Genomic DNA, 24,813 nt, shown 5'->3' with positions numbered 1-24,813 from the left:
TGTGTGTGCTATCAACAGTAATCATAACTCCAAGGCTGTTGTTTATACAGTAAATATACCTACATTTTAAGTGGTCCAAGTACTTGTTCTGATTTAATCTTCTGGAAACACCCGAAAACAGGTAAGCCACTACAGGTAAAAAAATTTTGACCTTTTTCCATTGAATGTTGTATTCCTGAGTTATCTGTGACTTTTAGATTTCAGATTGTGGTCTTAAAGCAAGAAAAATAATCAAGAGGACTCATTGTGTACTTCTAAAATTTGAAAATTGGGATTCTGCTAATCACATACATTGTTTGCATGTGATTTAAAATATTTATAAAATACCAAGGGATTGCTTCAGATATGAATTTTATGTGCTTGGATTTTTAAAAATAAAATTTTTGTCCTTCCTTCCTTGAACTAACTTTATTTGTCCCTGAAACTTTTAAAGAAAATCTAACACTGTAATAGGTTACAATACAAAAGGATGTTTTTCCGCATTGAAAGAGGGTTTTTTTTTCCTTAAAAATTTTTTTGGAAAAAAAAATTTCTAGCACTTCATTTTTGTTTTTTAAAGGAAAATTATCTTTTTAATTTGCAAAGAAGGTGTAAAGTGGGTTAAGGGTACATATCTAAAAACTTTAAATTGCCAAGTAAGTGCCAAGCTATACATCCCAAGTTATAAGTACTTGGAAATAATTTTCTTTGATGTTTCATTCATAAGCCATAATCATTGTCTTTTTTTCTGTATTTTAAAAATTTCTTGTGTACATTTTTTCATAAAGTAAAATGAGTTGTCTGTTTATATTTCATTTTTACATGTAATTTTATTTTATATTTGTGGACAGTGTTTACTCATGAAGAGTGGGGAAAGAGCACTGTGAATCTTTTACATGTGGCAGATTATTCTAAACACCTTTGCTTCATATATTGATGGCATATTTGAATTAGGCTTAAAACAAATCCTCTATAAGTAAATACTTCATAGAAACGTACTGAAAATCCAACCTTGAAAATTGTTAATATACAAATTGTAATTGGCTTTGTTGTGTATGTAATTCTGCGGCTAGCAGTTTCTTTAATCACACACACATGCATACACACACACACACACACACACACACACATACACACACAGAAATCCTTTTTGAACAAGACAGGTGTAAGTCTTAGTTTTTATGGAACACAAGTATTACTCTATGGCTTACGGGTTTTTGAAATGAGAAAGCCCATTTTAATACTTGTCTTATATCTTAAATATGCCTTTTAATATTTATAAAAACTTTACTAATTATGTTGCATTACATTTTTAATTCTCAAAATATTTATTTTAAAATTACTAAAATCAGTACTGTTTGGATATTTATTTATTTGTTTGTTTATTTATTTTAGTCTTTGTAGTTTATCAACCATTTTTATAGTTACCAAAGATACGATAGTGAAACTTGGATAAAATTTTCAGTAATTCGGTGCACCCATCCAGGGGCCTCTAAAACAGTTCATATGTAGAGTTAATTAGTAGCAGTTTTCTTATGGGTCTTCATAAAATTAATCCAATCAGCCAAGTATGAACTTTTGATAATTTCATTGTTAATTTTACATAATTTGAATTTACACTTCAGTCAAGAGTATACACGTAAATATATCATGATTTGAGTTCCATGTCATTCAGGCATTAACTACAATTTCTTAGTGTGCAGTTGATGTTTTTTGCAACTAGTGATGTACCATACCCCAAATTCTGTTTTGTTTGTATATTAATCAGAATTGAGTTGTAATATTGTTGTGTGCCTTCATCCAAGCCAAATTTTACAAAAGCCTTTCCGGTGAAAAAAGAAAAAAAAGAAAAAGAAGGAAAGGAAAAGGGAATAAAAGATATGTTTTCCTGGATTACTGTATCTTTGCTATATACCAAGAGGTATTGATTGTGTGAGCTGATGTGAGTAAGAGGGTGGGGGCTGGGATTGAATACATATATCAAGTGCAAACCTAGTCACAAATTTTACTGCCATTTTAAGGTCTGCTGACCTCTTTACAAGTTTTAGAATATGAGTCCTTTTGAACTTCCTTGTAATTTTAAATGGAGTAAATGGAATAAGAAGCACTTCAATAAACTAAACGTCAGTCTTTGTGTAAATTAATAATGTAATATGCTCTCAAGTGATGATGGTGGGTAAAGGGCAGGTTCTGGAAACTTAATGTTGGCAGCTGTTAATGTCTGTCCCATCTTAAGTTTTTTGTGTTTGAACTGTTGGGTAACGTTAATTGCATTCTCATTTGAAAAAATGTATTAGTTTTTCTAAAAGCATTCCATATCCAAGTTCAAATAGGTAATAATACTTAAATGAGAAAAATAAGTTTTGTAAATTTCAGTGTGTAAATGCATTGTGCTTCATATACTGTAATTTTACCTTTATTCTCAGACCACTCTGAGCAAAATAAAAGATGCAAGGTTGTTTTCTTACAGAGATAATGCTACTGTTGCAGTTACAGTTGCTCCTTTCTTGAAGTTGTTCCTGTCACCACTTTTAGAATAGCCTCACTCAGCAGTTTCTGTTAACAACTGAGTTTTGTGTACTGAAGACTAATGGGAGAAAATTCTTTCTCTAGATGCTTTTTAATTAGGGTTCTCTTCCTAATTTATGAGATTCACATGTTCTCAAGTGATTTCCTTCTTTTTGCTACATACTGTGTTTGGAATCTGCGTTAAATAACTGTAAGAGTTGGGCTGTGTGATTCCTGCTGGCATAAATGTCATAAACTTGGGTTTAATTACTGCACAGGATTTAGGATGCTTTGTGTTGGTTATTCAGATTATTATAGCTTGTGTTAATTTGGGGGAAAGCCCAAAGAAAAACATTTCTTTTATATTAAGATGTTCCCATCTCCTTAGGAGTGTTATGTTGAGGCTTTTGTGAAAATTAAATTCTCTTCATCACCTGGTGAATGATAACTGTTTCAAAATTACTTTTACAGCTCTTAGATCACGTGTTCCCTGCCTAGTAGTCCCAGCTTTGTTTTCTTAAGTTCTCCTATATATCTCAACTGCTCTGCTTCATCTTGCTTTGCTGGCTCTTATTTCTTCTCTCATTTCTTAGAATTTTAGTATTTGTAAAATCTGACTATACTCTGACTTACTTGAGTGACAAGAGAGGGTAGGAGGTGATCCTTTGGATGTATGTATAGTGTTTTGCTCACTGTGGTTTAAGAATATAGTTTTGTTTATACATGATGTTCTCTGTCTTACAAAAACTCAGTGCCAATGTGAGTCACTTTGCTCTCTCACCTTCATTTCAATGTGGAACCCTTCCATTGTTTAGTTTGCATATTGGTTTGTTTTGAATAAGTAATGTTTTAAATGACTATTCAGTTAGCATTGTTTAAAAGAAACCTCATAACACGAGTCTCATTCATGTTATTCAAATTTATGCTTTTGCTTTCTGTGGTTAGCAAGATCTAACTCTTGACCGTGGATGAATTCTAAATAACAAACAGCTTATTTTGAAATGTCCATATTTTTTGGGTGACTTTTTGGCACAAATCTTTTTTTCTTTCATTTCCTGTTTTGTGATGGAGTTTATTTCTATGTAGTCAATTGCATAGCGCACTTAATTGTGTATTTTGGAGAGTGATAAAATACTTTATTTGAAATGGGGTAAGTATGATGTTCAGAGAAAAACAGGAAAATATAAGCTGTTTCAGTAGCTAGGAGCTTTTTGTGAATATCAGTAATAAACAAAAATGTTTTTTATGTACTGTGTTCTAGTCAATATAAGAAGAAATTTAGGATTAATATGTTCATATGCTTCTATTGCCTACCTCATCCCCTTTCCTCAGGAAGCAGAAATTTTCAGATCTGGCAGGGTAAATTTTATTTATTTAAAAGCATTGCATTTCTAAAATTAATTTGAGGATCCTTTTAAATTCAGCACATTAATATGAAAATATGTAAGAGCTGGCTGTTATAGTGCACCTAAAGAGACTGGCACAGGAAGACCCTGTGAGACCCAGGCTAGCCTGGCTTACATGTAGAGTCTGAGGCCAGCCAGGCCTTTGTACTAAGACCCTGTTTTAGAGATAAACCCTCAACATAAAACCTTAAGAATTCCCATCAAGTAAATATTCAAATGTTTTATTTAAAAAAGATGAATTCACCATGAGTTTTAAAATATGAATAATACCAAGATTGCATCTTTAAGTATCAAACAACACTCAATTTGAGTTGTTCATAGTGGTTTGATAGTACATTACTCAGAGCATAGGTGTTTCACTCTGTATTGATTTTCCTGCTTGCTTTAGCTTGCAGACTTTAAAGCTGTAGTTTCATTGTCTTACTTAGTTCATTTAACAGCTGTTTACATAGATTCCTTTTTATAACTGACAGCTAAAGCAAATAATTGTGTGGCTTTGACATTATAGATTTGATCAAATGCTATTTTGAACATATGGACATTCAATGTATGTGTTACTTTTAAGCTCTTTGATAACTTTGTTTATGTAGATGTCTATTTAGACATTTGACTATAATATGGAATTGGATTATTGGAAATGGGTTGTATTGCCTTCAAAATTTTCTTCCGTTTGAGATTGTAAAACTTGTGTTTACATATGTAAAGTGTTTAGAACTAGAAATAAACGTTTCTAAACTATTCCCTAAATATTATGTCTGTATGGTGAAAATTTAAGATTTATCAGTTAGTAAAGACTTATCTATAATATAATGAAGCAAAAGAGGAGTGCCCTAGTTCTGCATGAAGGTGTGTATTACGACCTCACAAACGGGATTTCCTGTATAAAAGTAGTAAGTTTCTATTGGGGTCAGTTTTTCTTTTTCTTATCCCCACACTGTGACACTGAATAATTTTTCTGTCAGTGATTGATTCATTCTTCATAACACAACAAAAATATTAGGGAAGAAAGTATTTCTTTTTTAGTAGAATTTACAAAATTTCCTACAGTCTTTTTTATAGATTAAAACATGTGCCTTTTCTTTCTCTAATTTCTGTTTTTAAAATTCACTAGTGCTACAAGTGTTAGTGTAGGTCATGGGCTTAGCACGTGTGTGGAGTCCTGGATTTAGTTCTCAGTATCAATCCCAGGAAACAAACAAACAAACAAACAAACAAACAAACAAACAAAAAACCTACCAGAATTGTAACCTGTAAAAATAAAACATTTGAAAACTGACATTGTAAATTTTTTTTCTGTTGAATAATTCCTCTATATAAGGCTCATCATAAAAATCAAAGGTATAAAAGGTGGCTATTATAAATAGCTTAAATGTCTCTAAAAAGGCAGATACATAGAAAGTATTTAGATGAGAAAGAACCTTTTCTTTTGTACTTTTAAGATTTAAGGGAGTATGAATGCATACTGATACTCTTAAAATTCTCCCAATAGAGAAATGAACACAAAATTTAGAGTTGTCACAGAAATTGTTCCTAAGTATAAAGCAAAGAATCTTTTAAAATTATTTTTACGACAGAATGCTACTAAGCATTGTGTGCTTAAAAATATTAAAATACCCTTTTAGTATTTCTATTTTAAATATTTGGTATTTCAGTGATCAATTTTTTTTTAATTAATGTTTCCTTTTGGGGAATTTACTTGAAATTTACATAAATGTGTATTCCTGAGACTATAGTATCGATTTTATTATTGGCTTCCCCTCTACCCCTTTAAGTTTTTAATGAAATTTATCAGTGTAGATTCTCATTAGTTTATATTTGGTTAGTGGATATAGGTGAAATAGAGTGAAAGTAATGTCTCAATTTTGTACTATGTCTAAAGATTTGTATGTGGATGTCATATTTAATGTTCATACTGAGGTATTGATTTATAAATTTTGTAACATGGAACTTTATTGGTTTATAACAAATTGACAGAAGTTCATGTATGCTGTCAAATACAGTTAATTTGTAAATTTCATTGCATTTTATATTCAGTTCAGCATCTGTTAAATAAATTGGTTTGTGGATGAATGAAAAATATCTACATTCAAATCAAGCATTTTCCCATTTATTTTTGTAGTATGCATATTTTAGAAAATGACTTATGACTGTTCTCATCACAGAAACAGTAGCTGCTGTGTTTTCATTTGTTACTGATTGTTTTCTTTATAAAATTAGCATATATTGTATGCAATAATGGTCTTCATTTGAGAATCACTGGATTTCAAAGATATTATGTAAAAAGAATGAAATGAGAATTTCATATTTTGAATTTGTAAATTCGGAGCATTTCTCCACCATGCAAGCAGCTACTGTTTGAGTTACTCTTTATTTTGTGTTAGAATACCTAACAGTGAGTAGATGCACGACTTGTGTATGTATAGCTAAGCCAACATTTTTCTGTGTATTCTGGGGAATAGCAAAATCTACATCACAAATTTTGACACATTACAGCTGAAGGAAGAGGAACACCTTCCAAGACAAAACAGTCTTCATGGGGGAAAAGTGACGCTTGTCCAGCAGTTTGCTTCTTGTGATTGAACTGAACCTGTAAGGATTCATGGATAAACTGAGCAGGAATAGATCTGAATAAAGCAAATCTGCATAAATGGTAACCAGTAGCTCTACTTTATTTTTTATGTTGCTTAACTGTTTTATTTGAAGGAAACCTGTGTGATTTAAAAAGTTAATAGCTTTTGCAACTTTATTACTGGTTATATATATTTGGCCATTATAATGTGCAAGCAATTGGAAACAAAAAGTCAAGTAAATGCTTGTTTTTATAGTAGTTTGTTCTTGTTAAAATGTTCATATGATAATGTCTGTAAACAGCACCACTTTGATTACAATAGATGTAGTGTTGTAATAAACTGTTTAATGGGGCTGATGTGTAAAGCTGTTCAAGTTATTTGATGTTTACACCTCAGGGAAAGTCTTGTGTTCAGCAATATCTAAAGATAATGTTACTATGACAACATTTTTACTGTCCTTTAAAAAAGCATTGCAATAGCGTGTTTGGATATGCATCAATCTAATCTTGGCGTTCAGTGAATTAAACATAACTAATTAAGTGTCTCTTGCCCTTGATTTTGATATTAGAATAGGTGATTACATGGTATTTAATATTTCTATATTCTGCTTTTCTAGCTGTTTTTACCTAGTTAGCTTGTGATTTTGCTGAATGGTATGTAAACTTGTAAAAATGAAATTTGACAGATATAGCAATCTAGTCAATGTGTTAGGGGTCACAGAATTTGAGGTTGTTACATTTTGGTAAAAAATCATGTATTTGCTACAGTAGTGCAGCTTAATTACAGCCCAGATATACGGAAACAATTAATTGTGAACTGCTAGCACTTAAGAGAGACTTTGATAATTTTGATTTGATGCAGTAATTTTCTGTTTCATGCTGATGGTGCCATAGGCAGTGTAAATATAGCCATACAGCATGTAAATATGAGTAAAGAAAGCTCGAGTATTCTACTTAATTGAGATTTCTGAAAGGTGTGTTGTTTACTAACATTGGGTTGTATTCAGTGTGAGTAATGAGAAATTATAGTTACACCCTGTCTTCATGGTTCAAGGAATTGTATGTATATTCCTGTAACCTTGTTGATTTATGTTTGATTAGAGCTAATCAGTTGAATTTTTTTTCAGCCAGCCATAATTAATAAAAGGCTGTACTAAAAGCATCTGGCTGGCATATGTTCTGCACACTTAGCAGAAACAGACGGTCAACTTGATTACTTATTTTTATAGGAAGGTAAAAATCAGAATACTAAAGAAATTTGAGATAAAATCCTTAAGCTAATTTGTTTTGAATATATTTTAAAGATCTTATTACCAATGAGAGATCTTTGGTAGGATGCATTGGCTTTTAAAGCTTGTCTAAATTTAAGGGTAATGCTTAAGGTATGTATAATAGCTAGAGATAATGTGTAGCTCAAGAGATTTGTACTTCTTCAGTTTCATCCCTTTCTGTTTTTAAAGTACTCAAAAATTAGTTTTAAAATATCCATACCACTGCCAGTTCATTTTAAAACATTTTATGAGCAGAGTATTTTTGCAAGGGATCATTGGTGTTTACTAGAACTGTTGTTAGCACTCAGAAATGATTTTTAAGTGTTTAATCTTGTTGAAATGTAGTTGCCTTTTAATTTGAGAGTTGTATCAAAATCTATTTTCTTGTTTTGTGTATAGGTATTGTAAGTTTTTGTCATTTCTTAGCTTTTTTAATAGTTTAATTACAATACCCTAATGTGAAGACGTTTGGACATACATATGTTTACAAGGGAAATTAGTTAATAATAAGATTGAAAGGTAAGTAAAATGTCCACAAGGATAAATTTTCTCTGAACATTTTAAAAATGGAATCACAAATACATATACTTGAAATGAAACTGGAGGTTTTGTACTAATTTTAATCCTTCATTACCTTTTATTTCTTTTTTGTTTTTAAATCAGTTGGAACGGTTAATTGCGCCCTTTATGTCATCCTTCTTTTTGCTTGGCTTATTTCATTAAGTGACTTTGGTTGCAGGTAGTGTGAGTGTACTAGAGTTGTTTGCTGCTGCTAGGTGATTTTTTTAAGTGTTGTCAGGAAGAAATAAAATAACTTTTTGTGTAATTTTGCAAAGTCTCCTACCTGATAACACATGAATGTATAGTAGTAAAAAATTACAAACTTTGTTTTATTTGTCAAAGCCCTTCTGTTGTTTAGGAGCCAGTTTTATTTGAAAACTTGTTTTTAATGTGTAAAAACAATCCAAAGATACACATCTTTGCAAAGACACCAAAAAAGAGAGAGAGAGAGAGAGAGAGAGAAGAAGAAAGGACTTAGGGAGAATTTTAAGAGCTACACTTCATATAGTGGCAATGAAAACAAGCTTGAGTTTATCTTGAATGCTATCATTGCCTAGTGCTGTGCAGTCACATTCCTTACCTAGTAGTAAAGTTCAGATGTGTGGTAAGCGCCCACATGGTATTTCTCTTGCAGCAGCGTTTTTGAATTCCATGCACTGCTTTGAGGTAAATGAAATACTTTTGTAGAAAGGATTACTTCAGTGTAATTTATAAATGTTTATGTTTTGTCAGTTTTTCTCAGCAAGATTTTGGGTGACTTGCTATAGCTGTTGATCGTACTTGTTAGCTCATTTACTGGCTCCTTTACCTAGAATATTCTTAAGCAGTTAACTACAATTTGGAAATTCACAATAATATGGAGCTTAAGATATTATTTTCATTTGATTCTCCTATGGAGACTGTTGATTTAGCTTTTACTAGTTTAAAGTCAGTTCTAAAAATAAACATGGAAGTTTTAATGAACATTGCATAATATTTTATGGTAAAGGGAAAAGTTGTTGGAAAGGGTAAGAGTGTCTCTTTCCCTGTGTATTTGAATGTGCCAATAACCTAAGTACGTTCTGTTACATACAATGAGATGCTACTGCAAGACTCTTCTGTTGGAGTGCTCTTGGCATTTTAGTTTTGTTACCCAAATGGTCATTGCATTATTCGTGTATCTTACAAAGTGGCCCCGATATTGTGTTTTAAGCTTCATCTTGCGTTATTTTAAGGGGAAGTTTATGCTCTGATTCTTTACTGAGCACACAGTATTGAGATTCTTGTGATTGCACAGAGAACTGATTTTTAAATTTTACTCATGAAGTTCATTTGCATCCCATAGCCCTCTGTAAATGTTTCCCCCAGTTGTATGTACTTACTAAATGCACGCTTATTCATTGTACATACTAGAAATTTTTGTGCTAAAATATATTAAGTAGGATTTTTGTAGCAAAGCATTCTATTTTTATGTTCTTGTAGTGTATGTGTTAACATTAATATTCAGTTTCAACACTGGTGTATTTATTTTTTAGCAACTTGACTCCTAGAAGCCTTAGACTGACTTTTAAATAAACATTCAACCAAAAATTATGAATTTATTGAGATGTGGCCTTATATATGGTGTTTCTGTGTTCATAACATGAGATTTTTTTTAAATTTAGATTTTATTTAAATAAAGATTTAGAATTAGTTTCACTTTAAGTCAAAATAGAAAATGTATTAAGCATCTAGGCTTCTGGGAGGAAGTTCTTATACTCTTCTTTCTTGGCATTAGAAAGAAGCAATATGAATTTATGAATATTCCAAATATTCAGGCCATTGTATTATGTTCATATTGGGTTAGGTTTGTTTTAGCCCAATGTTTCTTTAAAGTTCTAGGTTGTTGGCATTCACTGAACATATAGCTACTATGGTTTTTGTATGGGATGTATGAATTCTTGGTTATATACAGGCAGATTTCAGTGTTTTAAAGACTTCCTGCTACATTAATTATATTGTAATGGGAGGCTTTTAAAACATTAGGTAAAGTTTAATTGAAGTCACACAAATATTGAATGGTATCTGTGGATGGTAAATACTACGAGCATTTTTTTCATGTCGGAGTACCCTAAAACTCCATGGGAGTAAATTACATTCATTTCCAATTGGACAGACCCAAAATATTTTATTTTGAAGGTGCATTTTTTTTTTTTTTGCCTCACTGTTGCTGCATAACACTTCTCAGCATTTCTGTATGCACATTATTTTAAAATACAGTGATAAATTCGTGTTTGTTTATTTTTTTTACTTTGGAAATTATAGTACTGAGGTGATATTTAATGGGAAATGATCCTTTGGGGTGAATCATAATGTATTTTGAGGACTGCAACTATATAACATTTATGACTTTAGCCTTAAAAAAGGTCTATTACTCCTTTCTTTGCATCCCATGGTATAGTAGCAAAGTAGTTTACAGCCCAGCACAGCCTTACAAAGTTATTTTACAATTTTTTATGGAAAACCCCTAACAACAAAAAATTGTATCATATTATAGTACCCATGAGTTATTGAATAATCACTCTGTGTAAATAAGTTGTCTAATATCAGAAGGCCAAAGAAAGTCTTGAGATTTTAGCTATTGAATGTGGTGACTTCATAAGATTTCTGTGCAAAAGGTAAGGTGATAATCCATCAAACAGGCACCCTTTTGATGTCCATGAAAACTAGACTTCCATATTAGCTTCTTTCAAAGGCTCATTCCCATTTTATTAAAATGTTTGTACTTGCAATTTTGTGTTTAATGTTTACTTTGTCTTTTCTTTCTTTAGCATTTAGGTGACTGTTCAGCAGTTTGCTATATGGCCATTGTTGGCCTTAAACTGCACTAGTAACAAGCATGGTATTTATCTTGTATTGAAAATAAAAACAAAGTTTTGATAATACTTTGCATTTTGTCCTTTTTGTTTGACTTATAATTTGTTAACTATTTTTTTTAACCTTGAATAGTAATCTGTTGGGGAAATGGCAGTATTAACAGAGCTTAGATGATCATATTTATTTTGTCTAAGCCAACCTCCTTGAGAGTGGTTATTTTCTCCTGACATAGTTTAAAAGTTTTAATTAACTTATTTTGTATGCATGCATGTGTGTGCCAGCCATGGCCCATTTGTGGAGGTTAAAGGACAACGTTGACAGCATCACCTTTACTTGCTGAGCCAACTGTCTAGAATTATGATTGCCTCGTCTTAAGATTTTGAACTTCACCGGTCCTTCAGAAGTAAAAACATTTTCTGATCACAGCAACATACTATACCAGTTAACTTGGGAACATTATAGGACATAGTTTTAAGTAGTAACAGGTTTGTTCTTCAAATATCTGATCCATTGGCGCTAGAGGTACAACTCAGTGGGTAGAGAACTTGCATGCAGTGCAAGAAGCCTGGGTTGGGTTCATAGCACCACGTCAGACAAGCTACAGTGGGACACATTTATAATCCTAGCACTCAGGATCAGAAATTCAGATTTATCCTCATCTCATGAGATTCAGGCCACCTGGGCTATGTGAGAGTAAGCTTTTAAAAAAGAGAGACATCTGATATACAAATGTTGAAATAGATGTAATTTCTTACATGCAAAACTTCTGAGTAACAATGCTAAGCAATTTAGACAGAAATAATAGAGGTTACCATCATGCTTATGTGGGATTGTTAGGTTTCTTGTTACTGTTTATGCATTTTTAAAGTTGCTTTATCATTGGAATAATTTGAGGCTCTTTGTCTATAGCCTTTATATAACAACAGAGAACATGTAACTGAAAGTTACTGGGGATATCTTGAGTGGAGAACATAGTAAACTACCAGAGAAACAATCACCACCTGCATTGCCTCAAACTTAGGCTACAGCTAAAGATGACATTGAATTTTGGATCCCTCTGCCATGTGTGAGTGCTGTCTTGAAGGACGTGGTGCCATTTTCAGTTTCTACAGTGCTAAGGATTGAAACCCAAGGCTTCCTGCATGATAGCCAAGTACTCTGCCAAACTGATTACGGCTCCAACCTGGGCAGAACTGTTTCTGTCCCCTAAACAAGGGATTTAAGATGATTTTTCTAGCCTTTGTACTTGTGGTTCCTAACTCTAATGGTGAAATAACTACTTCTAATGCTACTGTGGGCCTTTATCAACTTTTATCTTCCAATAGCAGAGTACTTAGGAACTCTGATTGAACATTGATTCTGATCAGGTATGCAGGATTTTCATACTTCAAAAAACACACACTTAGTGGAGTGTGGTACTGTGCCTGTGATTACCAGCACTTGGAAGTGGAGGTAGGAGAATCCATAGTCTGAGGCTAAACTAAATTACCAGTTAGTCTTGTACTTATGTGTTTCTGTTGTGTAGCTACATGCTTGTCAGATCTGAGGACAGCATAAAGGGTTCTTCCTTTCCACCTTTGAGATAGCATCTCCCTTGTTTCTGCCATATTGGCACATTCCAGGCTATCAGGCTTGTGATCAGATGGGTGAATCTCCTGTCTGTGCTTCAAATTAAGCTGTGCTTAAATCTCATACTGAGATTTAAAAAGTGTGCTACCCCAGGTTCTAGTTATTCCACTCCTGGGCACATATCCGAAAGATGTACAACCATAAAACAAGGACATTTGCTTAACTATGTTCAAAGTGGCTTTATTCTTAATTGCCAGAATCTGTAAACAACCTAGATGTCCCTCAACTGAAGAATGGATACAGAAATTGTCGTACATTAATACAAAGGAATACTACTCAGCAATTAAAAATAAGGAAATCATGAAATTTGCAGGTAAATGGATGGAACTAGAAAAGATCGTCCTGAGTGAGGTAACCCAGAAGCAGAAAGACACACATGGTATATACTCACTTATAAGTAGATATTAGCCATGTGATATAGGATAAACACTAAAATCTATAGTCCTAAAGAAGCTAAACAACAAGGAGGACCCTAGGGAAGATGCTTAATTCTCATTCAGAAGGACAAACAGGATAGACATTGGAAGCAGGAGAAGACAAGAAACAGGACCGGAGCCTTCCACAGAGGGCCTTTGAAAGAGTCTACCCAGCAGGATATTGATGGTGAAACTTACGGCCAAACTGGGCAGAGTGCAGGGAATCTTAGAAGAAGATGGAGATAGAAATACCTGGGAGGGACAGGAGCTCTACAAGGAGACCAACAGAGTCAAAAAAAATCTGGGCCCAGTGGATCCTGCAGAGACCATGCATGGAGAGGACCTAGGCTTCTGCTCAGATGTAGCCCATAGGCAGCTCAGTCTCCAACTGGGTTCCCTACTAAGGGGATCAGGGGCTGCCTGTCATGAACTCAGTTGCCTGCCTCTGCATTCTTTATGACAGCCCATGAACTAGTTAGTTATTTCTTTTCTAAAAGAAGAGCAGGCATAGGCATTGCATTTTAATTTCTGCCTAGGGCCTTTTGTCCTGTTAGCAATTTGAAGATGGCACAAGCCAGATAGACAGTGTCCTTACTGATAAACAAGACAATGATTCCTCCAACTTCTACTATATACCCATCTCATCACAGACCAAGAAAAAGGGAGAGCAGGGCCAGTCACTGCCATGAACACGGTTGGCTGTTCTTTTATCACTTACTCCTGGCCTGGCAAGGCAGCCTTATTAGGCCAGAGAAAGAGGATCCAGACAGTCCTGATGAGACCTGATAGGCTAGGGTCTGGTAGGGGAGGAGGACCTCCCCTATCAGTAGAATGGGGGTTGGGGGAGAGGAAGGGAGGGTGAGACAGGGAGGAGATGAGGGAGGGTTAAAGGCACTTGAGCCATTCCTGAAGACCTGAATTCCATCTCCAGCAATGTGCTGGAGATGTGCACCTAATTCCTGTGGATTGCCCTCTGTACACAAGCACAGCCTAAACATTGACTGGACCAAAATTATTTGATGCTGTGTTGTGTGATTCAGTTAGCTTTATGAGGAAAATGTTACCTTTTTTTTTTTTAATTACTATTTTATGGTCTAAAATTTCAGTAGAAAAAGTGGTCTCTAGCAACATTGGCACTAATGGGGCCAGTAGCTGAATTTTGCATTTAACTACAATTCCCAAGAATATACGTTAAAGGTTTATAGGTTTCTCTTCAGTTTTTGTTTGGTTTGTTTTTTTGAGACAGGGTTTCTCTGTGTAAACAGCCCTGTCTGTCTTAGAACTCTTCTTAGAACTTAGAACAAAGATCCGCCTGTCTCTGCCACCTGAGTGCTGGGACACCTGCCTGTTTGTTGTTCTTAAGGTAAGGTCTCATTCAGGCTTCTTTTGAACTCAGAAACCTGCCTCCTAACTGCAAAGATTATAGTCCTGAGCTACCCCACCCACACTGTAGTATCTTTATCTTAGTCCAGATATCTTATAAAAATCATATCTTCAAAGTACTTGGTTAAGAAAATGAACAGTTGACACGAGAGATGGCTCAGTAGTTAGGAGACTGACTGCCTGCACTTCCAGAGGACCCGGCTTCATTTCCCAGCCCCCACATGGCAGCTCACACCTGTCTGTAACTCCAGTTTCAGGGCTTCTGATACCTTCACACAAATAAAAATGCACATAAAACACCAATGAACATAGAATTATACGTATAAAAAGAAAATTAAACTGGCAGTGGTGGTGCACATCTTTAATCCCAGCACTAAGGGAGGCAGAACAGGTAGATTGCTTTGAGTTCAAGGCCAGCCTGATTTACAAAAAGCAAGTCCAGGACAGTCAAGGCTACACAGACCCTCTCGGAAAAACAAGAAAACAGTTCAGAGTTTTGAACACATTAAATGCCACTGATTTACCTTTATAACTATATGTAAAAAACTACATATTTCTTTTTTTTTTTTTTAATGGTGATTTATATGTTTTGCTTTGTAACAGATCCCGGTGAATGTCCTTCCAATTCTAGGCAGGTACTACCAACTGAGCTATAGATGGCTTTTCTGAAAATGTTAGTAGTGGACTGCCATCTAGTGGTAGGCAAGTGAGTCCAATAATTGTTCATTTGGGAAAATTTTTCAGTTAAGAGATTAGGAATCTGTTGGGCATGGTGGTGCACACCTTTAATCCCAGCATCCAAATGAATCTGTGAGTTCAAGGCCGACGTGCCCTACATAGTTCCATGAAAGCTCGGGCTGCACAGTGAGACCTTATCTCAGGCCAACAAAAAGAGTGTTTGAGAGTTGATACAGAATCAACTGGAGGGCAAATCCTCACCGCATGCCTATGAGGGATTATCTAGATGGGTACTGTAATTTTCGGGGGGTCACCATTTCACGAGCTGGGTCTAAAAGGAAAAAGTGACCCGGTCATAGCGACTGACATTCATCTTCCTGACTGGGGATGAAGTTTGACCAGCAGCTTTATGTTCCTGCCTCAGTGCTTTCCCAGCTGTCTTGGGATTTCCCCTACACTAAAACAAACATTTAAGTAGTTTTGCTCAGATATTTTGTTTCAGCAACAAGGAAAGCACCTAACACAGATCCTACATTAAGTGACCAACAAAGGGCAGGTTCATGTACTTACAGCCTAGAACTTCCTTAAAAGTTCTTTTAAAATCCAAAGCCTCTACTAAGAAGATGTGCATACTCCAATAATGTGTCCACCATAATGCGCTGACTTTCTTGGTGAAGTCACTAGGGTCCTTCATACTTGTCGTATTTATTTCTAAATTCATCTAATATACATGAAGTTGTCTAAAAGATTTGTTTGATGGGGTTGGAGAGATGGCTCAGAGGTTAGGAACACTGGTGGTTCTAAAGATCATGAGACAAATTTCCAGCAACCACATGGTGGCTCATAACCATCTGTAATAAGATCAGGTGCCCTCTTCTGGTGTGCAGGCACACATACAGAATACTATATTTAAAAAAATTAAGAAGGAAAGAATTAAAAAATATATTTGATATTTAATACATTATTGCCTTAATTAGAGAATACTTAAAGACGGTTTTTTGTGTAACCTTGGCTGTCCTGGAACTCACTCTGTACACCATCACAAAGACCTACCTGCTTCTGCCTTCCATGTGCTGGGGTTAAAGGCATGCAGCGCCACCACCTGGTCTAGAGAATACATTTAACATTACTTGGGGATTTTGCTCATTTTGTGATTCTGGGGCTCAAACCCAGGGTCTTGAAGGTGGTAGGCAAGTAATCTACCACTGAGTTACATCTCAGGCTGTCATTTAACATTAAAAGGTAAGCTTTTTAACATGTATCGTGTGGTGTTCAGAAGACCATTTGGGGGAACTGGTTCTCTTCTAAATGTGGGGGGTCTCTGGGATTGAACTCAGAACACTGGGCTGAGTTTAAATCATGGTGGGGGTGGGGGACAATGTACCTTTACCACCGAGCCATCTTACAGGTTCTCGTTCAGGGTTTGGTTTTTGAACAGATGTTTGCAGTTCTAAATTCTGAGCAAAATGTAAGAGTCTGGACTTGTTGCTTGTGGGAAATTAGTTTCTTCTTAGCCCTAGGTGAAAGTGTATGTATTTGTCTTCTTGAACCACAAAATGAGATAATTCTCCCAATGACAAAAGTGATGAATGTGCAGTGTGCTTGAGATTTTAGCGTTGAGCTCTCTAAGAAAGGTGGTCAAGACTAACATATACTGGCCACTTTAAAGAAACATTGGCTGTCAAAGAAAGTAGAGACTACATATTGTCCACTTTCTCAGTGCAATTGCATATGCACATCAAAACCCATCTGGGTTCCTCATTTTGAGAAATACAGTAATTGATTTGCTTTACCTTGGAATCAAGGGGAAATGTGACAGGAATTATTTTTAGGAGACATTTGCAAATATACAATGTGAATCTACAGCTAAACTAGAATCAAAAATTGAGCAAGTTCAATGAATACAGAATCAGTTTAGAAACCAGTGTAGCTAATATTTAATAACTGCAGGGACATTTTTGATGGAAGGATTGAACTTACTGGAAGACGTTAAGGTAAGTGAAAATCAGAACATTGCTATGCTAGAAAGAGGATAGCATTTAATAAAACACTACAGTTTCTTCTAAATTAGGATTTGGAATCATTGCAAATTGAATTACAATCCCAAGACATTTTACTATGGAGTATAAGACTCTAAACTTTATATGGAAGTTGAGAGGCAAATGAATGTCAAGAAGGGACAGAAGAGGTAGGACTTGTTCAACCAGGTACCATGATTTGTAGTAAGTAGGATAATACAGGTTCAGAACATCAGTAGGCAGATTCCAGGAAACAATATGGAGAGATAGAAACTGTATGTATGTGGAACTTTGATTTATGGTAGAATGGGAATGACTGCAGACCATTTTGAGATGCTGATATTATAACATCATACATACCTCATGCTATATATAAATATCAACTCCGGGTGGAGCATTTGTTTGCCTATTCACACAGGTCTTACATTAAATTAATTCCCAGTAGTCCTGAAATTGACATTCATGAGCTATCACAGCTGGTGCAGAAGTATATTTTTAATACTACTAGTAAAAAGGGAAACCCTGGATATTGAATATATTAAGAATTAATGATAATTTAAAAGAGAATTCTATACTGGGAGAAGATATTCGAAATACATGATTCACTAAAGACTAGTATCTAACAGAGCTGAGGCTTCAGCAACAGTAGTGTTTGTATGTATATCGGTTCAGGTTTGGTCTCCAGCACAGATTTATCATAGTAGGGAAAATCTAACTGCAACTTCAATAACAAGCCAGGTGGGGTGGTGCTCAACTCTGCTGGTGTTTTGGAAGATGAGACTGGGGGAACATGAGTTCAAGTCCATCCAGTCTGGGGTGTGCAGTACCACATCTCAGAAAAAGTGTGAGGGGCAGAGGGAACAAGACATGAGCTGACACTGCAGAAACAGTCTATAATGTTAAGACGACCTTATTAGAAATTTAGGAAATGTGTGTTAAGATCACAAGTGCTATTTTACAACCATAAGATTGGACAAAAGGCTTAAGCAGTTATGTATTTTGGCACAGATGATATGGTACAGGAGGGAAAAATGTTGGAAATGCAGATTGGTACAGATAATGTTGGAAAAACCAGCTTAGCATTTCCTTGTGATGAATATGCTAGAGAAATTTGTTTTCTTACTTAGGAGATACTTATTATATATAACTATATAAGAATATAGTGTTATAAGAAAAAACTGGAAACAGCTCAAATATCAAGAATAAATAGTAGAGTCATAGAGTAAAACATTTTGTAGCCTGATAACAAGAATTCTTAACTCAGCACACCAATATGTAGATGAGTTGTGAAATTATCTTGGCTTCAACAAGTCAGAAAAACTCTCAATATTCCATTTACTTATGTTCTCAGAAAGGCAAACGTGCAAATGTAGGGTTTTTTCCATTAGGAAAGTAGTGCAAGAAAATGATTAACAAAATTCAGCATATTAGTTGTAGGGCAGGGAAGCAGAGGAATACAGCCAAGGAGGAGATTCTGCAGAGACTATGTGTGTGTCCCAGTGTGGCTGGCACAGTAGTTGGCTCTCATCTTCTGTTTTATTGTCTGGGCTGTAAATAAACATTTTGACACGTACATGGTATATACAGGCAATAACCTGTTACATAATGGATCTAGACAATTTAAGCTGCCACTACACCTAGGAAATGGCAGTAAAAATCTTAGGTGTGTCTTCCAAAACAGGACAAAAACAATCCTGCTTTAAAACTGTCTTCTGCTCAGAGAAATTAAATGTGAGGAAAGATATGAGTTGAAAAAGTTTACTTAAAATTTACAATTGTTTTGAGGTTTTTTTTTTTTTTTTTTTTTTTAGTTCAAATAAAACCAAGGCATATGTTTTCCTGGGAATGAGATTTTGATGGTGTTTTTCTCTTAGACTAGCCATGAGATTATTCCTCATATAGCACTGGATAGCCAGTGCTGACCTGAGGGTCAGGGCAAATGTAATTAAGGGATAGCATTTTTAGGTCAGTCGCAAGTAAATCTAAAACATTGAGTTCCACATGATGCCTCACAAAAGTGCCACTGTTCATTCTCTTGGATGAGATAGTGGGATTTAACCATGTGCCTTGTTCATGGCCAGCCTCTCCTGAAGCAGACTGTTGTGAAATGTTCTCTTTGAGGTAAGTAGCACTGGGGAACCATTCCTTTGTACCTGACCATAATCTCCCTGTGCCAGACTATTTTTGTCTTTCTCATCAGTTTCCTTCCTTTGTTTTGTTTTAAATCCAAATACTATTTTGAGTCCAAGCGCTAACGTAGTTGGGAAAGCAAATACACTCAAAGTGTAGTACCACTTGCACACACTAGGTAGAGCCCTGGTGCTGTGATTACCATAGCATAAAGTGACCACATTGGCGCAGCTCACCGCTCCTACATTGAAATCTTAACAAATGTCTTTGGTTAAAGTACACACGCAAGCGCAGAGAGGACACCTTCCCAGACAAGGTTTGAGAAACGAAACGTCCGGATTCTCTAACCAGGCTATGAGAAATTTCCTATACTAAACTAGACCCCGAAGTCTGGAAAGAGGATTGATTTCTTCAACGCTGAAATCTCAACAAAAATTACTAAGACAAAGCAGAAGCATGGCTTGTGACTGTTAGTCAGTTGTCAGTTTGAGATAGGACTAGGAAATATTATCTGGGAGATAAGGTTTTGGGTGTGCCTTTGAGGGACTATCTTTACTAGGTTAATTGAGGTAGGAAGACTTGCCCACAGAGAGTAGCACCATTCCATGGGTCCCATATTGCCTAAAAAGCATTTCGGCTTTCTGATTGCATGCAGAGTGATCAGCTTTAGACTCTTGCTAACTTTTCTCCATCGTGATGAAGTGTGAAATAAACCCTCTCTCTCTCTCTCTTTTTTTTTTTTGGTCAGGGTATAAGATACTCATTTTAACAAATGGGCTTGGAAGATGCTTCAGTTGATAAAGTGCCAGCCATGCAAGCATAAAGACCTGAGTTTAAATTTCCAGCACTAGCATTAAAACAAAAACTTGGCAATTGGCTAGTGGTGTGGTGTGGTGTGTGGTTGCTCATGTTTGTAACCCTAGCACATGGTTGGGGAGGAAGGGCAGAGAGGAGGAGTGCTTGCTGGCCAGTCACTCTAGGTAGTGAGTACTGAGTTCAGTGAAAGATGAGACAGAGTGCACACATGCACACACAATAGCACACACACCAGTTTCCAGAAGACAACTTGATAGAAATAAAATTGTATGGATTGCCAAAGATTATTATTACAAGAAAGCTGCTTTACACATTTAAAAGCACAGACAACTAAGCAAAATTAGGAAATCCATGTATGAAGAAACTGAAAATGTCAACAAAGAAATATAAACTTGAACACAGAGCAAAGCAGTTATGGAACTAAAGGATACGTATCTGTAATAAAAAGCTTGCCGTAGGGCTTGAGTAGCAGATTTGAACAGGTTATACATTAGCTTTGTATAACTATAACAAAATATGGGCAGCATTTAAAAAAATGGCTTACAGTTTTTGAGGTTCCAACTCAAGGTGACAGTCCTGTTGATTTGGGTCTGTGACATTGATACTGGATGGCCATGGTGGGGTGCACATGTTGAAGCAAGCCATTTACACAGAAAGCCGGGCAGCAGAGAGGGGACCAGCTGGGATCCTACACTCCCTTTTCAGGGCTGAGCAGGATTTATTAAAACTTCCCATAAAAATTTCTCACACCTCTCAATAGCACTACACCTGGGAATAGCACTACATCTTTAATGTATACACTCTGGTGCACCCTCATCCAAACATAGCAAGGTAGGACAGGATAAAGAGCCAGTGAACCTGCCAGGCATGTGGGCCACACCATCAATCCCAACAATCAGGAGGCAGAAGCTAGTGAATCCGAGCTGGAGGCCATTCACTGCACAGTGAGTTCCAGGACAGCCAGAGCTACATAGACCCCGCCTCCAAAAAAACAAGAATCAGGAAACCTAGCCGGCAACAAATTTTGTAATTGCAAGGCAGGACTAAAATATATATACATATATTTATTATATATTTGTAATATGTAGTAATCTTTATAATATATAATACATTATAATATATAATACATTATAATATATTACATATATATATATATATATATGGAGAGAGCCTACGAGCCCTAGGAGCTGAACAATAAGCACATTACTGGATATAGGGAATGAGAAGAAAGGCAAAGGACTTAGTTGAAGATCAGAGAAAAGTGAACACACACATGAAAAGAGCTCGAATAGCTTCAAAGGCTAAATCATAATTAGACTGCCAGAAATCATACAGAGGATCTTGAAGGTATCAAAACGTACAAGAGAGGTACTATTAGATTATGAAGTTTCTCAGCAGAAACTATACAAAAGATGAGTGATATGGAATGTTCAAAGTGCTGTTCATCAAGAATACTATACCTAGAAAATTATTATTATTACAAATTAAACCTACTTAGGGAAACCTAGATAAACAGAAATAGAAATCTTACTGCTATGTCATCACATATAAAAGACTAAAGGAAGTCCTTTAAGAGACTTAAATATCCACATGGGAATAGTCCCCAAATCCTACTATATTGATGTATAACCAATCTTTAAGTTTGTTTTTTAGAATAAAAATAAATTTATATGTAGGAGTGTTTTGCCTGCATGTGTCTGCATGTGTCATGTGTATGTCTGGTACCCATGGATGTCAGAAGAGGGCTGGAACTGGAATTATAGATGGTTGTGAACTGCCGTGTGGGTGCTGGGAACGGAACCTGAGTCCTCTGCAAATCAGCAAGTGCTCTTCTTGGACATCTCTCCAGCCTGTGTGTGCATGACTTGGCAGAAAGTACCTTCACATAGTCATCTTGCTACCCTCAAACATATAGCTAATCTTACAGTAATATAGGTATATGTTCTAGTTTGTATTCTGTTGCTTTGATAAACACCATATTTCTTCTAAAACCTGAGGAAAAAAAGGGTTTATTTCTCTTATACTTCCAGGTAACAGTCTGCCCTGCAGGGAAGTCAGGGCAGCAACTCAGGTAAGAGCAGAGTGAAAGAACCATGGGAGAAAGCTGCTCACTGGCTCAGTTGTTTTTCTTTCTTTCTTCTTTTCTTTTTTCTTTTTGTTTTTTTTGAGACAGGATCTCTCTGCTGTCTTGGAATTCTCTCTGTAGACCAGGCTGGCCTCAGACTCAAAGAGATCCTTCTGCCTTTGCCTACCAAGTACTGAGATTAAAGGCATACACCACCCCCTAGCTCAGTTACCTTTCGTATAATAGCACAGGCCTACTTGCCTAGGCATGCTTCTGTACATCAATTAGCAATCAAGAAAATGTCCCAGAGAAAGTCCTACAGGCCAATCTGATGAAGAAGGTTCTTCAGTTGAAGTCCCCTCTAACCAGATGTGTCACGCTGATATCCAAGATTAGCGATCACAGCACGTGATCCACTAGAGACTTAAAAGATGAATAAGCTGGGCTGTGGTGGCCCATGCCTTTAATCCCTGCACTAGCAGAAGCAGAGCCCAGCAAAGCTATGACTTCAAGGCCAGCCTGGTCTCCACAGTGAATTTCAGGACAGCCAGGGCTACAGAGAAACACTGTCTCAAAAACAAAACAAAACAAAACAAACCCCAAGGATCTGTTGTAGTAAATAAAACGGGTGTTGGGGTAAACAATGCTTATTATTAGCCTAATAGTTATTTTGGTGGTATTATTTAACCCACTATCACAATCAAATAAAACCTAAGCACCTGTTAGATTTTACAATTGCCTTAAAACACCTTGGGTTGGGCAGATAATTCCATCTATGCTATCTCAATAACCTCAGCATCCACCTCCCAGCCCACATCCAATGCCATGATCCTTAACCATCCTCATCTGGGCTACCTTCCATCCATAATCTTACAAATACTTGCTCATATTTTGTGTTTTTTCCATTCATGCTGTGCTTGGAGTCCTTCCTCCCTGTACACATGGTTCTTTCTCCATGCTAACCCATCGTGGAGTCCTCTTTCCTCTTCTCTTCTGGTCTATCTGCACTCTTCCGGTGTGTGATTCTCCACAACCTTAGCCACACCTACTCCATTCTGCCCAGATACCATTTAATCTGGCCGTTTAATCAGCCAATCAGGTAAGTTCACACAACAAGGATGGGTATATCCAGGCAGTAACGAGATCTTGAGGGCCAGTTTATAGCATCAAAATACAAGCATCAGACCAACCCCCAACAGGGATCTGAAGAATTGACTCAGCAGTTAACCGCATTTTCTGTTCTTTCAAAGGACCAGAATTGGACAGCTTACATTTTTAACTATAGCTCCAGGGATCCAACACCCTCTTCTGGCCTCCACAGACATTTGCATGTGCGCCCGCGTGCGCACATACACACCTTTAAAAAAATATCTGTGGATCCGTGACATGGGAGAAGTGCTACTCCCAGCACTTTTTGCAGCAAATGTTGGTGAATGCAGAAATTTCATGGCTGTTCAAGGTGCTGAGAGAAGCTTAAATGTCAAGTGGTCGGCCCTCAGTGGAACATTGATCTCACCCTTCTAAGGCTCAGGGAACACTGAGGAGAAAGGATCATAAAGATATAAACTCTGAAGTGGGGGGGGAAATGCTGTTTTCTGGGCATAACATGACTGTAACAATAATCATGAAGTCACAGCAGCTGTAGTTGCCCATACTTGGCCTGCAGAAGACTGGGCCTGTCAACATTCAGTCTTACATGGATGAGGAGGAGGCAGCCGAAGAGCTTTGCTCCTCCAGGGAGAATACTGGCTGTTGATAGACACTTGCAGAGGGAGAGTCATTAGACACCAGTGACTTTACCAGGCTTCAGTGGCTAGTTCCACACCCATGGTCATGGGCCATTTACAGATTGTTGAAAATGTGTCAGAGTCCTCACGATGTGATTTCAATGAGGACATAAAGTATGTCTCCTCACACAGGAGACATAAGCTTTATAGAAAAAAAAATAAGTGACTGGGATAATACAAATTGGTGATGCATCATCTTTTAAATGTATTTTCATGATTTCTGGTAGCTGGAAAGTTCAAGATCAAGAATAGCTATCCTCACATGACTGCAGGTAGGAAGCAAGCCTGTAATGCTTATCTTTCTTTGAAAAGATTGCTTGCGCACGTAGCAGTGAGGCACCTGGTGCCAATTTTATATGGCACACAGGAAGGAACTGATTTCTAAAGATGCTAATTCAACCGTGGATGATGTCTTCATGGTAAGATGGTGTTGAAAGCTTGTGGTTTTCAATTTTTTTATATCTAGAATGGCACTCTTCCTTACTCTCTTCTGTCACTTAGATGTGTTTGACTAATTAAGTCTCTTATTGACCATAATTATTAGAAAATAGTGCTCTGAAGGGCAGGGTGACACATACCTTTAATTCCAGCACTCGGGAGGCAGAGGCAGGTGGATATCTGTGAGTTTGAGGCCAGCCTGGTCTACAGAGTGAGTCCAGGACAGCCAGGGCTACACAGTGAAACTTTGTTTTGAAAAACAAACAAAAAGGAAAATAATGCTTCTTCTATAAACTTCTCTAAATTCCTCTTTCTTTGATAGTT

At 36.2% G+C, this 24,813-nt stretch overlaps 1 protein-coding gene across 6 annotated transcripts in view; it reads left to right on the top strand.

Annotated features, from left to right (window-relative positions):
* Cpsf6 (cleavage and polyadenylation specific factor 6) overlaps positions 1 to 11,197 on the top strand; it is a 31,384-nt gene extending 20,187 nt beyond the window's left edge. For 4 of the 6 annotated variants that reach the window (XM_021643648.2, XM_021643647.2, XM_021643646.2 and 1 more), the window contains one exon: positions 6,387 to 11,197. The gene's annotated coding sequence lies outside the window, so the exon portion shown is untranslated. Of the gene's footprint in view, positions 1 to 50 lie in introns of all 6 variants that reach the window. The other 2 variants (XR_009590030.1, XM_060378099.1) reach the window with 2 other exon arrangements.
* The last annotated feature ends 13,616 nt before the right edge of the window (positions 11,198 to 24,813 follow it).

This window comes from Meriones unguiculatus, chromosome 2, assembly GCF_030254825.1.
Source record: "Meriones unguiculatus strain TT.TT164.6M chromosome 2, Bangor_MerUng_6.1, whole genome shotgun sequence".
NCBI lineage: Eukaryota > Metazoa > Chordata > Mammalia > Rodentia > Muridae > Meriones > Meriones unguiculatus.
Note: the sequence above shows the minus strand (reverse complement) of the source record. Positions and strands in the feature narration are given on the sequence as shown.